Source organism: Terrapene carolina, unplaced genomic scaffold (genome assembly GCF_002925995.2).
Source record: "Terrapene carolina triunguis isolate 2854851 unplaced genomic scaffold, T_m_triunguis-2.0 Scaffold836, whole genome shotgun sequence".
Classification (NCBI taxonomy): domain Eukaryota; kingdom Metazoa; phylum Chordata; order Testudines; family Emydidae; genus Terrapene; species Terrapene triunguis.
In genome coordinates this window covers 3,096,970-3,109,153 of record NW_020665187.1, presented here as the reverse complement: position 1 = coordinate 3,109,153, position 12,184 = coordinate 3,096,970, and positions in this window count along the sequence as shown.

The following is a 12,184-nucleotide window of genomic DNA, read 5'->3' as shown; positions in this document are numbered from 1 at the left end:
ACACATGGAAGGGCTGCAGGTGGAATCACACCTGGTGTCATTATCATGAAAGATGGCTCAGCTTTCAGAAGTTGGGGGAATACTTTCCGAAGATATTCAGTACGGTTGGTTGAAAAATGTTCCCACCTGAAAATATGGTTCCATCTAAATTGCAGTTTTCCACTGGAAACTTTCCAATTGGAAAAACGCAAAGCCACTGAGAGAGTGTGAATTTTTCTGCACTTTCTCTCACTTTTTCGAGTGAAAAAAAAAATGGAGAGAAAAAGGGGTAGGGGGAAAGTACAAAACTGCAAATGGAAATCTGAAATTGTTGTTTCCACAAACCGAAATGCCATTTTATGTTTGAACAAAATGAAATTTTTCATTTAATTTCAAATCAACATTTTAAAATCACATGAAAGTTGATGTTTTGTTTTGATAGGTCCTACAGAAACTGGGGGGAGGGGAAATTTTGAAGGAAAATGTTGGTTTTCCAATATTCTATGTAAACATAGGTTGTTATTATTATTATTATTATGGTAGCAGCTCGGAGCCCCAGTCATGGATCTGGACCCCAGTGCGCTAGGCACTGTACAAATACAGAACGAAATGATGGTCAATTTCCCAAAGAGTTTACAGTCTAAGGCCAGGCCTACACTACCGCGGTAGTTCGACGGCTGGCAATCGAACTTCCGGGTTTGATTTATCGCGTCTGGTCTGGACGCGATAAATCGATCCCGGACGTGCTCGCCGTCGACTGCGGTACTCCAGCTCGGCGAGAGGAGTACCGCGGAGTCGACGGGGAGCCTGCCTGCTGCGTGTGGACCGCGTCTGAACCGCGGTAAGTTCGAACTAAGGTATGTCGACTTCAGCTACGTTATTCACGTAGCTGAAGTTGCGTACCTTAGTTCGAATTTGGGGATTAGTGTAGACCAGGCCTAAGTAATGCTGGATTTTTTATTATTATTTAATAGCACTTACGTTTAATACATCTTACGTTTTGAGCTGGATGGGAACCAGATTTTCTGTTCACTAGGACAGTACTGAAATGGAACAAAAATCTGAAACTTCTCATGAAACAAAATTCTGAAAAAAAAACCTCATCAACACATTTTGTTTCAATAAAATCAAGATGTTTTGTTCCAACGTCAACATTTTTTAAATCCTTATAAATGTTTTATAATATAAAAGAACATTTGAAATGAAAAATAGAAATGTCACAGTCCAATAATGTCAGAATGGAACAAGCTCATTTATTTCCCACTTTCTGCAAAAGGTGTCACTTTAGATGAATCAAGATTTTCCAAGAGAAAAACCTTACCCTGGAAAATTTCTGAGCCGCTTTACTTACATTTGTTCTTTGATAGCATGGGATCAGATGCACCTCATCACTGTAAGTGAATAATGGAAATTATTTTGCCTTATTCTCCTGGTACGGAAGCTATTTTAGAAGCTGTCATAGCATGAACAAACGTATAGCTCTAGTGACTTTCTCTACATGCAATTGTCAGTCTTTGATCTCATCATGTCACCTGGGTGCAGAATGCTCTGCACTGCGGTCACCCAGCGTGTCTTAAAGATGATCATCTTTTTCTGCCAGAGGCAAGGGAATTATAGTCATATCAAATCAGTATCAGGAACTGGGGTGACGGAACACAGCAGTGTTTGCTAATCTTATTAACAACCCAATTTATCACTAAAGAGTGATTGAGCGGTACGTGACAATGATAGTCTTGTAAAAAAAGATTAATTGATTGCAAAAATAGGTGAAAGATTTGGGCCAGAATCCCACCTCCTGTTTTGGCCACTTTTCACCACTCAGCTGGTAGAATCTGCATCTAACTGAATATCCCTCTCACTTGGCTTGGCTTCTTCCCTTTGAGGTACACTGTTCACATACTTTTAGCATACACTCCCAACTAAACAGGGAGTGATATATACCCTTGAGGATCAGTTTCATGTCAGCAGTGTGGGTGTTCTGAGCTTAATGAAACCATTTTAAGTGGTAGTAAACGTGGTAATTATGTATGTTGGCTCTGGATCACCATTCAATCACCCTCGTGTGAAGTTGTTCGCCACTGAGCTGTTGGCTGCAGAAGAAAAGTTGGACGAGTATTGGAGCTTGCAAACTTGGCTATTGTTGCTGTTATCTTTCATAAATACTTACTTGCCTGCCTATTGAGGATGTTGACGGGAGAATTAATGTTTGACGAGTGCTTTGAACATGTAAGGCACTATATGATTGATTAATTATGATTATTATGACAACATGCTTTTCTGTAGCACTCATTACCATAGTATCCACTCTCAAAGTTATCATAACTAGGACCTGATTGTGCAAGGTGCTGTACAAACACAGAACAACAAAACAGTCCTGTGATGGGCTGTTCACTCCATACAGGGCCTGGAAGGGTTAAAATGGCTGAGTGGGCCAATAAACTGCCCAGGCTACATCTGGAGAAGGAGACAGGGAGCAGAGATTTAAGAAGACCAGGCTCAGCTGGCAACAGAAAGGACTGCAGGGAGGTAGTCTGAGGTCACTCCCTGGCAGGAGGGAGGTGTGTTAGATCTAAAGAGGGTAGTGCAGTTATTCCCTGGGAAGAGGGAGTTGGGAGGCTGGCAAACCCAGAGAGGGCAGAAGCCAGGAAGGTAGAAGCAGGCTCATGGGTAAAGCAGCGAGGAAGAGGATTGTAGACCTTGGCTGCTGAACGGAGGGTCCCTGAACTGGAACCCAAAGTAGAGGATGGGCCCGGGTTCCCCAACCAGCCCCTGGGGATGTGGCACCGACCAGGCAGAGGACAGTGGGCTCGCTGATTTGTTCCAGAAAGACTTTGTTACATACCCCAGAAGGGGGAATCATGTAGTGACCTGGCCGGAGAGCCGAGTCACGAAAAGAAGGCTGTGGTTCCTGGATCGAGAGGAATCCGCGGGATGAAAGGACAATGGGGGAGACACTGCCAGAGGAGAGTGAAATGCCTGGTCAGAGCTAATCCCCTGAGCAACCAGGAGAAGGTGCCTCCTGTGGTGAGTGGACCCCGTGACAGGTCCCAATCCCAAAGAATTTACAAAAATAAAAATAATTAGATTAATTTCTCTTCCAGTACTGCCAAAAGAGAGGCATCTGGTTCCCTGTCTGAGCACTCCGAGGGTCCAAGGTGTTTGGATCCAGGGTTTTGGTTCTGGGCTACTTCAAAAGTCCTCACATAAGGTCTCACCCAGCTCTAATCCCCACAGCCCTGCTTAGCAACATGTCACTTTCCACCGAAGATTGACAGCCCCACACACTCCGTCCGGCCCATCAGATGCTCCCCTTTGAGCCTTCAGATCGCCGGTGGGGTGGGCAGAGTGTCAGCTCATTCCATCGAGTTATTTGCACAGTGCGTGTGATCCAAAAAAAGACCTTAATTGCCTTGGTAAAACCAGTTGGTCGTTTTCTGTCACTGCAGAGAGCACGTCTGCCCTGAAGGCATCGATTTAATTAATATCAGACTCTCCTAGCTAGTTTCCACTCACACAGGACAGATGTCGGGAGCCAGAAGAGAAAAGAACTTGGCCGAGTGCTATAGTTGGGGACTGTAACAACTCACATCCTGTAACACATGGCTGCAAGCGGGTTACAGAGACATGCTATCAAAGGCAAAGTATTTAGCAGTAACAGCACTGTGCCTCTTGCGGCAACAGCCTTTCTCTGAAAATATCTTGCCCTTCTCTTCTAAACATTGAATCAACACTTCAGCCAGAATTGCTGGTTCAGAATTCTCTTGCATTCTTCCCTATTATATATAGCGTACAGGCGTGTATGGTGGTAAAAGAAGATTGCAGACCTGTGTTATTATAGTGATAGTGTCTCGTAAATGTCGGCAGTGTCTGTGACTCCCCTAAAGTATCCGTCCGTGCCTTTTCAATTTGCCAGGCTATTAATTTCCCTTCTTTCCTGGGGTGTATTGAAAACGGCTTTAAAATTACAAGCTGTCCCTTTAAATTCTAAAGGGTTTCCTGGTCCTGCTTGCAGGCTAGGGGGCTCTGAGGGAAGCCTGCAATCTGGGTCCTCAGCGGTCAGCCTGCAAAAGAATGAGTCTGGAGCAAGGTGGGTGGAGTTGTGCCCTAGGCAGCAGCCTGTGTGTCTCTCTCTCTGCATTTGGTTGCTGGGTGCTAGATTTCGACCAGCCCTAATCAAAGCAGAAGCTGAGCAGCGGAGAAGGAAAGTGACTTGCCCAGGTACATGATACCTCCCCCACCCCAGTTTACTACCCTTCTCAGACTGTGACTCTGGCCACAATGAGAACGCTCCTTCCAATGACTGCAAGCAAATATGGAGGACAGGGCTACAGCCCTCCTTATTCAGGGAAGACCGTAAAGTCGATCACCAAGGGAATCATTGTCAGGACCTGGGCCAGAACCCAGGTTGCTTGAGTTCAAGCGCCAGGCCCAACCTACTGGACGATTAACACAGACAGTCTAAGCCTGCTCGTTCATGTGCTGTAATCTTTCCTAAACTGCATTGAACTCAATGAGTATCGTGTCTTTATCAGCGGGCACAGCGCCTGCAGGCTGCACACAGCTTCCGAAGCTCTACTGCCGCTCCTGGAATTCCAAGGATAATCTTATCCCCAATCAAGGCCCGTGCCCGGTACATATGAAAAAGTTCACAGGCCTTACCAGCTTCTTCAACTTCTCAATTTCAACTCGCAGGCTCTGGATACACCTGATTAGCTGCTGGGTCTCTCGTTTGGTGTTGTGCAGGCTGTCCCCATTCCTTCCAGCTGTGTTCTGCAGCGCTTCATACCGATTGTCACAAACAACCTCCAATTGTCACAATCGCCAGTGGCTACATGACGGCAAGTGCGGCACACAGGGCCGGAAATACTTGACAAGGATGTCAAAATGCATATGGACGTTGCCGAGGTGCGAAGAAGGATTGGTCAACCTGGGGATGTTTAAATCATCCCCGAACAAGGGCAGGGTGTGGATGTGGGGCTATTCCAACTACCCAGACACATGGGACCAACCATGGAACATCTGTTGGTCTCCCAGCTCCCGGAGGAACTGTGCACTATAGAAGATCTCACCGGGGCTACAGCCTGGGTCATATCATGGGCCCAACCCTGGAAAAACCTATGATTGTGGTAGAAGCACATGAGAAGAAGAAATCACAGACAAAACAATCATTGAACTACATAGTTGCACAAAAAAGTCCTTTGCTTGTTTCCAGAGTCACCCTGTTTATAAGACCTAGTCAAAAAATTTTAAACATTTTTGGGGGTTGAAAAACTGCTTTTTTTTCAAAATCTAAACTTTTCAGGACATCATTTCCTTTCCTTTGATGAAATCAGAAAACATGTTTTCATTTTCACCTATTATACGAAAAAGGGAGGGAAGAACTGGGGGTAGGAAATAAAGGAGGAATCTGCAAAAATTGAGAGGGGAAATGAAAAATCAGCCTTTTCAAATAACTTCAAAACAGAAGCAATTTTAAAATCTTGCAAAAATTTTAAAAAATTTTCTTTTTTTTTTTTTTTACCAGCCCTAGTAATTACATGGAATTTCAGCATTTCTGAACAAGGCTACTTCAGTAAGCACTTTTAGCTGGGAACCCAAGGGTGAAATTCTGACCTCATTAAAATCAATAGCAAAAGTCCCATTTACTTCATTAGGACCAGAATTTCACCCAATGCCTGTGAAGTGCTATAGTGTGCCAAGTATTCTTGAGGCCACTTGTGACAAGACAGAAAATAGAATTGACACCTCCTCCCACTCCCCCCAGCATTGAGTTAAGTCCATTCTCCTGTGGCTAAAATTATCAAACATGGTTACTTACAATTGGGCATCTAAACCCATATTTAGCCTCTAAATATTTGGGCTGATTTTCAAATGTGAGGAGCACCCATAGCCGCTTTTGACTTCATTAGAAGCTCGGGTACTCAGCAGCTCTGAAAACCTAGCAGCCTAAAGGTGACTTTAGGTGTTGTGGCATTTGATTTGTAGGTTAGAAACGAGTTGGTCTGTATCTGTATGGCGTCTGGACTCTCTGGCACAAATGTTTGCAGAAGGAAAAAAAATGCATCATCGTTTTCAAACAGAAAACCAAAAGAAACCCAACCCTGGTATCTAATAAAATCAAGCCCCTTTGGAAAGGGCCCATATCACCCAATTACCAGCTGCTCAAGGGACATGGAAGATCCTTACCTGCTCAAATATATATCTCAGGAAGTTGATTTCATCAGTCAGAGCTTGCACCCTTGTTTCCAACTCTACTTTGGCCATATAGCACAATCCACATCCTGAAGGAAAGATCAGAGATACCGTGAATTGTTTAATCTCCCATTAGGTATGGCAGAAATAGCATTCTGTGTTCCCTGTCAAGAAACAGCTGTTCTGGTGTTGGGGCTTCCACTGTAGCGCTCAGAAAGGTGTGGGGAAAACAGGACCTTCGGGATTAGTTATTTTAATACCCATTGCAATAAAATCAAGGGGGACATGGCATAAAGTCATTCATTTGCACCACTATAAAGGTTAGAATGTCCTTTCTTTCTTTCTTTCTTTCCTCCACTGCTCTCCCTTTACCAACTATCCCTTTGGCAACTTTCAGGGACAGTAAGTTCAGAAGCTGAAAAGGGGACTTTAAAGCACAAAAATGTGGTAATTTTGGTGAGGCACTCAGATGCCACAGCGATGGGCATCACAGAAATACCTGTATAGATTGAGAGGTGGACATATATTTTGGGGGGCATTTTCTGGGGAGACTGCATGAGAGCACCAGAGGTAGTGCTGGGTGCAGCGTTGACTGCACACCAGGGGAAAGGTCTCTGTGCTGTCTGCATGGGGCACACCAATTAAAGGCCATGAAGGGGAAAGGCAAGTGGTGGGCTCGGGAAGAAACCACTGGATCTTTGCTTATGTGAGTCCAGCTGCTTCAACAACCTGTGCAACTGATGAAGAGAGGGTTCCATACTGGCCTAACTGAGCCATGGACGGGGAAGAGACTTAATTGGGGGAAGCAGCAAATGAACACAGGAAGGGGTTTAAACCACTGATGGGGGAGGAGAGGAAGGAGGAAGGGAGTGAACAAATAATGAATGAAAAACAAATCTAGGATGAGTTTTTTAAAAAGGAATAGAAAATAATGATAATCCAAATATGCCAACTAGGTTTTTGTTTGCAGTGTTGGTCCCAGGATATGACAGACACAAGGTGCATTAGGTAATATCTTTTATTGGGCCAACTACATTTGGCCAAAGAAGCACGCATTTGAGCTTACATGGAACTCTTCTTCAAGTCTTAAGAGCTCCGTGTAAGCGTGAAAGCATGTCTCTTGGTCCAATAAAAGATATTACCTCACCGAACTTGTCTAATTATTTTTGCATGACATTTTTTAAAACTTTAGGCATTTTTCCAAATTTCCTGCAAAAACTATTGTTTTTTGACCAAAACCAATCGTGTTCATTGTTCAGAAACTGTATTCTGTAAAGCAAACAAACAAAAAACTAGTTTTCGAAAAACAAAACCCCAAAACTGAACCAAAATCTGAAACGTTTGGACAAAAACAGAATTTTTACCAACATTTTTTCAGTTTCCAGTTTTCATCAAAAAAAGTCTTAGAAATAATAATCGTAATAATAATTCCACCAGTTCTACTGATAATGCAAACAACAGGGTAAGTCATATCATGGTAGATATAAGCATTGGACTAATGACAATGATACATCCAGTACTGAAGGGTTAAAAGAGAGGGGGGTTTTTTTTAATAAAAAAGGAAAATCAGAGTAAATATTATACTAAGAGGTGAAATGATTCTTTCTTCTTTTCCAATTTCTTTTGTCTGCATTTAGATGGTCAGATCTTTGAAACACAGGTCTGTCTTGTTTTACGTCTATAAAGCACCTGGCTTTGAGGCGCAATGCATACAATGTAACTCACAGTGATGGTGATGATAATTAATAGCCATCTCTAATTCCAGCCGTTATGAAGAATCCTCCCAGCTATGTGTCATTGCAGTCAAATTAGTTTTGACGCAATGGGATTCCCCTCAGTGACATAACTATGAGTCCCCAGGCCAAACTGACTGGAGTTATACCAGTACATTCCTGACTGCGTATGTAATATTGTATATCTTTCCTAGGAGAATTTCCTGGTAAATATCCAAGACTATCATCTGATGTCTTTGCATTGCTAGGATACTAGTCCTGGATGCCAGTATAAAAGCCTATCTAGATATGGATATGGTGCTACCAGAAACGGTTAGAAAATCGGATTTTAGTCCTGCAAAAAACTGAATTTAAAAAAAAAATCATCCTAAATTGGGGTGAACAGACAAAATTTTGAAAAAGTTTTGTGAAACCAACTTATGAAAAAAGATTTGTTTCAGGTCAAGCGAAGTGTTTTGTTTCAACAAATTCAAAATGTTTGGTTTCGATATTGTCCTTTGAAATTTGAATATAAACTAAATGTCCCCTTACTAAATCTCAGTGGGGGTGGGAGGTTGGTTGGCTAGCTCCCAGTCCCAAAAGAAAGGGGGAGGGTCGATGGGAAATCAGGACCCTGAGATTGATAGTCCTCAGGAACAATGGGGAGAGGACTATGCTCCAGGTCAGCCTGATTGACAGGGCAGGCAGGCTAATCAGGGAGTCAGGAGGCCAGGGGGATCCCATCCTCTGTGTGAGACGGAATTGCCTGGGTCAGTCAGCGTGGGGCAGAGCTAAGGAGAGAGCAGGGGCCCGAGCTGAGCTGGGGAGCAGAGCCGGGCCAGCCAGAGGGGCCAGAGAAGCAGCCCAGGGAGCTGGAGGCAAAGCAGCAGCCGTGCTGAGGCAGAGTGGAGCTGAGGCAGAGTGGAGCTGGGGCTGGGGCCGTCCGGAGCCGGGTGCAGTGAGAAGCTGGGGAGAGCGAGGGGGACCCTGGGCAGCGGGCCCAGCGCTGGGAGACGCCCCCAGCCAAGAGGCTTGGCAGGCCAGACTTGGAGGGGGATCGTAACCCCGACGGGGCGGGGGCGACGCTGGGAAGAAGGGTCCTGCCACCTAGAGCCTGAGGGCGTGTGGCCACCGCCAGAGCAGGTATCCGGCCCGCAGCATCCCTGAGCACAGCCAGGGCCTGGGCAGGGGCCAGGGACATGTGAGGAACAGACTGAACTGCCCTGACATCCCAGAGACGCTGCTTGTGATGTCCCCGTGCCACAGAGCGGGATGACAGGTTTTCCTTCCACCTTTCCCATTTTTTCCTTATTTGTTTTAATTGGTTGCTGTTTAATAAATTGTATCTCCTTTGAACTGTGTGTGATGATCAGTGGGTCAAGGAAGCGTCCAGAGCAGAGAGAGCCCCCCGGAGTGGGGACACCCTAGCCCCTGCCCTGAGTGAGCACAACAAGGTTGGGGGTGGAGCCCCCCAGGAATCCTGGGCCCAGACTTGTCGCGGTTACGAGGACTCAGCCACACAGGAGAGATGGAAGGGGAGCCCTCGAGGTCAGGCAGGCCTCTGGGTAAAGGGAGTGGGAGCGAGGACTCAGATCCTCTCACTAGCCCATCTCACCGGGCTCGTGTATAAGCCAGGAAAGTTCCCCACAATAGCGGGACCTTCCCCCGCTGACATAAAGTACATTTTGAAACAAAAAATTGTTTTGACATGAAAAATTGTAAGTCTTTGGTCTGCGAATGTCACAACGGGGCATTTTGACATTTTCAGAATGTTTTATTTTTTCCCCATTATTTCTTCCTAAACAAAAGCAATACGAGCAAAGATCGCTTTAAAGCATCTTTGTGCTCCCTCTCAACTTACCAAGGGTTGTGGTGGAGTCACCAGCCACTGGCAAATTTTAAAGCAAGATTGGATGTGTTTTTCTAAAATTTGCGCTGTAGTTCAAAGAGGAATTAATTCAGGGAAGTTCTATGGCCTGTATTATAGAGGAAGTCAGAGCAGATAATCACACAAAGGTCCCTTCTGGCCTTATAAGCTATCAATCTATGAATCCCGAACACTAATCCGGTGGCGTGTCAGAGACCAAATCAGTGCAAGTTAGAGCAGCCCGAGGGCTTCTCTATTTTGCATCTGGCTGCCTAAGGCCTCAAAGGACTGATCCAGCAGTTGCGGGTTACTGAGGAGTAGAGACACCTTTGCCACATCCATAATGCCAGGAACAAGGGAGTGTAAACGTGCGGACTCACCCCTGCTGCGCCTCCTGCTGGTTGTCTTGAGGAATTAGCTCTCCAGCCGTTGGAGCGCCCTCTGCAGGCCAGTCTCCCGCTACTGCTTGGCCCCTGTGTCCCTCCCAGGACCCTGGTGCCCCTTTAACTCGGTGCTGCCCCCTGGCAGTACCCCCACAGTCTGGGTCTCCCTAGGGTTACCATATCTAACAAATAAAAAAAGAGGACCCTCCACGGGGCCCTGGCCTCGCCCATTTCCCATCCCCAGCCCCGCCCCAACTCCGCCCCTTCCCCGCCCCAACCCCGCCCTAACTCCGCCCCCTCCTCCCTCCCACTCCCAGCCACGCGAAAAGGGCTGCCCGAGCGCTACCAGCTTCACGGTTTGCCGGGCAGCCCCCAGACCCTGTGCCCCTGGCCGGCATTTCCCCAGCGCAGCGGAGCCCAGGAGGGGAAGCGCCCAGCCGGGGGCGCAGGGTCTGGAGGCTGCCCGGCAAACCGTGAAGCCGGTAGCGCTCGGGCTTCGGGCAGCCCCCATGCCTCTGGACCCTGCGCTGCCGGAGCCCGGGAGGGGAAGTGCCTGGCCAGCGGCTGGGGTCCGGAGGCAAGGGGGCTGCCTGAAGCCCATAGCGCTTGAGTGGCTCAGCTCTTAAACAGAGCCGAAGAGTCAGGGGAGGAGCTGAGCAGCCGCGGGAGGGGAAGTGCCCGGCTGGCATTTTTCCCGAACATGTGCGGCTTTTTGGCAATTCCCCCCGGACGGGGGTTTGATTGCCGAAAAGCCGGACATGTCCGGGAAAAACCGGACGTATGGTAACCCTAGGTCTCCCCCTCCCAGGGGAACCCCCACCCACTACCCCCACTTTGCCTCAGTCTTGGCTACTGTCGAGTCCCCATCTAGCCCCCGTTCACTGGGGCAGACTGCAGTATCAGCCACTCATCACAGGCAAGGGGTTCGGACCTGCTGCCTCTGCCTACCCATGGGCTGCCCCCTGCAAACCCGTACTTAATAGGCCTTACCAGGCCTGCAGCCTGGAGCTTTCCTAGGCCGGAGCTCCCCGGCTCCCTTGGCCTTTCCCCAGCCCTGCTCCACAGTACCTTTTTCTGGCCTTTAACAAGGCCTGCAGCCTCGGGGGTTTCCAGGCCGGAGCTCCCCAGCTCCTTCTAGCCTTCCCCGAGCCCTGCTCTACTTTAGGTACCCTCTCAGCTTCCAGGCAGCCAGGCCCTTCTCTCTCTACTACTAGAAAGAGACTGCTCTGCTCCTGGCTTCCCTGGCCTTTATAGGGCCCGCTGGGTCTGTTTGGGGCGTGGCCACAGCTGAGGCTGTTTCCCCAATCAGCCCAGCTTTCCCTGCCACAGCCCTCTGCCAGGGCTGTTTTAAGCCCTTCAGGGCAGGAGCGGGGTAACCACCCCGCTACAGGGAGGTTGGGGTGTAGAGGCGCTTCAGCCGCTCTATGCCACCTGAGGATTCCCCTCGGCAGGAGAACTCCTTTACTAGCTGGTTACGCCAGCATGGTGATGGATTTGCACTGTTAGGCTACGTCCACACAACAGCTGGGAGGTGCGATTCCCAGCTTGGGTAGATGTACCCCCGCTATCTTTGCCTGAGTTAGCACCTAAAAATAGCAGTATGGCCGTGCCAACTCAGGTTAATTGCCTGCGTACAATCCTGGCTGAGCCCCTGTGTACACCCTCGAACGGCTAGCCCATATTATTATTATTTTTTGACAGCTAATGCAGGTTCTTTGGCATTGAAATTTTCCACATAAACAATTTGTATTTTTGCCAAAATAATTTCAATTTTCCATGACAAAAAATCGAACTGAAACACTTCGTTGCAGGTCAGTTTGGGCCTAATCAAAATGTTTCACTTTGTCAAACTGAAAAAAAAAATTTTTTTGTGTTTCAAGTCAGTTTGACATTCACTTGAGCTACTGCTGTGCCCCATGGGAGCTGCAGTTCGGATGCTTCATGCCCCCATCTCTCTCTCAGAGCCAGGCTTACTGACTGGACTACATCTCCCATGATGCACTCTACCATTGGGGTGATTCTGTACTCAAAACTTCCATTCATTATAGCCC